General features: G+C 42.5%; 1 long non-coding RNA gene across 1 annotated transcript; it reads left to right on the top strand.

The window, feature by feature from the left end:
• The first annotated feature begins 2441 nt into the window (after positions 1 to 2441).
• Positions 2442 to 2977, top strand: LOC103635245 (uncharacterized). Its single transcript, XR_557253.2, has 2 exons — positions 2442 to 2540; positions 2626 to 2977. It is a non-coding gene; the product is annotated as an uncharacterized lncRNA (long non-coding RNA).
• Positions 2978 to 3853: the final 876 nt, after the last annotated feature.

Here is a 3853-nt window from a genome sequence, read left to right as displayed (position 1 = left end):
CTCCCCCTTAATGAAATCCTCCTCTTAGTGTTCAAGAGGGTTTTAGATATTAATTTTGAAGAGGGTATACTAATTTGAAATTATATCACAAATAAGATACCAATTTGAAAAACACTTCTTTGAAAGACTAAATTTTTGAAATTGGTGGTGGTGCGGTTCTTTTGCTTTGGGCTAATACTTTCTCCCCCTTTGGCATGAATCACCAAAAAGTGATACTTGAGTGAAATATAAGCCCTTTTAACTAGTTTCTCCCCTTATGGTAAATAACATATGAGTGAAGATTATACCGAATTTGAGAGTGTGTTGCGGAGCGACGGTGAAGGATGAATAATCGATGGAGTGGAGTGGAAGCCTTGTCTTCGCCGAAGACTCCATTTCCCCTTTCAATCTATGACTTAGCATAAGATGCACTTGAAACCACATTAGTCATACAAGAAATTTGTCCTTTTATGACAAAATACCTAATGACAAGGTCAGTTATCGTCATATAATGTCACATAATATGATGGAATTTTTTGAATTGTCATAATTTCATGAGGCCATGAAGATTTTATGACGATAGTGTTTTTGTTGTCACATAAGGGTACGAAGATTCGTCATATATTGTCAGGCGCCAGGAGCCGGTAGACGGTTTTACTTTTATGACGCTTAGATGTGCCTTTATGTGATGATTTGGCGGCGTCACTTTATGTTTTTTTTCCAAAAAGGACCGTACCCCTTTCTGTTGACCGCATTCACTTTCCCATCTCCCGCCCAAAATGACCAAAATTTCCCTCCTACCTTATCCTCTCGGCTGCTCACCACCCCAGACAAGTCCAGTCTACTCCCCCTCAACCTAGCGCCGCCGCACCGCCGCTGGTGAACGGCCGGCGCTACCATGGCGGCGTCCAAGGTCTCGGCATGTCGGAGGTAGAGGCCAACGCCGGCAGCGGGGGCAAGGAGCAGGACCGATTCCTGCCTGTCGCCAACATCGGGCGCATCATGCGCCGCGCGGTGCCGGAGAACGGAAAGATCGCTAGGGACGCTAGGGAGTGCGTCTCCGAGTTCATGTAACACAATAAAAGCCATCAACTAAAAATAATAAATTTGGTTATTATGTTAAATATGGTAATAATTTTTTAAGTGTTTAATTATTTATTTGCACTTTGAATCATTTTCTTTGTATGCGCATCGGATGTTTTATAGCAATGCTTCTTAAAAGAAATACTTGTAATTAATATGATAATTAAATAATTATTAGTCTAAAAATAAATATTGTATTTATATATAATTTTGGTGAATTTTTATGAATTTTTGAGCTATCTAAAAATGTATTTCGGAATTAGAAAAAAAAGAAAAAAAACAAAAACCCTCCTAACCTAGCCGGCCCAACTAAGGGCCCATCTTCTAACCCTACGCGCGCGCGCCTGCTGGCTTCCAGCCAGCCAAGCCGCCGCCGCCCCTGTTGTGTTCCCTCTTCTCTCCCCTAACTCTCTCCTCTCTCTGCTCTCTTCAACGCACAGCCGCCCGACCGAGCTCCCTGCGCCATCGACGCCCAGCGCGCGCCCCATGCCGACCGAGCCGCCCAGGCTGCGCTCGACGCTCGCGCCCAAGGCCGAGCCGTCGAGCTCCCTGCGCATCACCGCCGCGACGCCCACGCGACCAGCGGCCGAGCCCAAGACCTCGACCGGCATCAGCACCGCGCAACCCGACTGCCCCCACCGCATCATCTCTGCAGGGCGAGTGACAAGTGCGAGTGACAAGTGCGTCAAGGAGAGGCGAAAGACCAACGACGACGACATCATCTGGTCCTTGGGTACGCTTGGCTTCGAGGAATACGTTGAGCCCGTCAAGATCTACCTCAACAATTACCGGGAGGTATCATTCCAGTTATCCTCCTCTAATCCTATTTACTGGATATATATTCGTTCATTTATATCTTGTGTTCAACTGCCAAGGCACAATATGTGCGCGTTTCGGAGACAAAAATTTGGATTTATGCCATTCTAAAGCGTTGTCTTATCTGGAACATAAAATTAGCATCTGGTACGGCACCAAGATGAGAAATGTTAATTTTTAGAAACCTGATCATTAGCAACTGTATTTACAAACTAGAATCATCTGGTGAGCTTCAGGAAGAAACTTAAATTGATACTACTAGTCAGGACTTCTGTTTGATAACCAGCAGTAGGGGTACTTGCTTAGCATAGCAGTTCAATATGGAGTTTGAGTTTTTATTGATTCTTGAGGTCTGTCATATTTGGAAATATGTAATTCGACTAACTTGTGACTAATTAAAAGGCTGATGAACTAGACATTGTTTGCTTTGTCATGATAAGTTTCTGAAACCCAGGTTGCTTTTTAAAAGGCTGATGAACTAGACACTATGTTGTATTGTTGTTGGCATGTACCAATATTTCATGGCAAATCTTATATCCCAAGTTTTTTATATGCCGTAGAGGACTAAGTACAACAACATGGAGCCAGATGCTGTTGATTTCTTTGGGGAATGTATGAATAGTCCCCGAAATGGTCGTACTCCGCTTGCAAATGAGATATATGTAAGTTACATGTACTACACTCAAGTAAATGCTTGGTTCAACACTTTTGTATGGCCTTGTTACTAAGTACATTCATTTTATGTAGGAGCAAATGGTTGCAGAGAAGGAAAGAGAGCTAGAAGAAGGAGAAGCACAAAAGTCACCCTCCAAGATTGTTGCTGATAGTCTCAGCCAGATCAGTCACTCATCCACCTTCCTTCCAAACATTGGTGTCTGTTTGAATGCTTCAAACCTTTGTGGTGGAACCTTTGTATGTTTGAACCTCTGTTGTGGAAGAACTAGTGTGCTGGAATTGTGTATGACTTGTGATGAAAATGTTGTGTATGATGGCTTTTCTGTGTATTATGATTCTGTGAGCTATCATGAGAGCTCAGTGTGTCGTCACTGTATGGTCACTGTATGTGGGTGCCATATTAAACGATCCCAACATTAGGTGACGCGTTGACTGGAAAAAATGTGACAGATAACACCGTCATATATAGCAACAATATGTGACGGACAAACGCAGCCGTCACAAAAGGTGATGACATTATGTGACGGTACTCTGAACAATCGTCACAAGGTACATAATGTGACAGTCGTTATATGACGACCCTTATGACGCAGCATTTTCGTCATAAGATGCTTTTTATGACCAATTTTGTACTAAACATGACACTTTACTTTTGTCATACAAAACCATTTTTTGTAGTGATAGCACATGAAAGAGATATGATCAAAGGTATATAAATATGCTATGTGTGCAAAATATCAATCAAAATTCCTAGAATTGAGAATATTTAACTCATGCCTAAGTTTGGTAAATGTTTGCTCATCTAATGGCTTGGTAAAGATATCGGCTAATTGTTCTTTGGTGTTAATATATGCAATCTCGATATCCCCCTTTTGTTGGTGATCCCTCAAAAAGTGATACCGAATGGCTATGTGTTTAGTGTGGCTATGCTCAATGGGATTATCCACCATGCGGATTGCACTCTCATTATCACATAGAAGAGGAACTTTGGTTAATTTGTAACCATAGTCCCTGAGGGTTTGCCTCATCCAAAGCAATTGCGTGCAACAATGGCTTGCGGCAATGTACTCGGCTTCGGCGGTAGAAAGAGCGACAGAATTTTGCTTCTTTGAAGCCCAAGACACCAGAGATCTTCCCAAGAACTGGCAAGTCCCTGATGTGCTCTTTCTATTAATTTTACACCCTGCCCAATCAGCATCGGAATAACCAATTAAATCAAATGTGGATCCCCTGGGGTACCAAAGGCCAAACTTAGGAGTATAAACTAGATATCTCAAGATTCGTTTTACGGCCCTAAGGT

This window comes from Zea mays, chromosome 8 (assembly GCF_902167145.1).
Source record: "Zea mays cultivar B73 chromosome 8, Zm-B73-REFERENCE-NAM-5.0, whole genome shotgun sequence".
Taxonomy (NCBI): domain Eukaryota; kingdom Viridiplantae; phylum Streptophyta; class Magnoliopsida; order Poales; family Poaceae; genus Zea; species Zea mays.
This window is presented reverse-complemented; position numbering and strand designations above follow the sequence as displayed.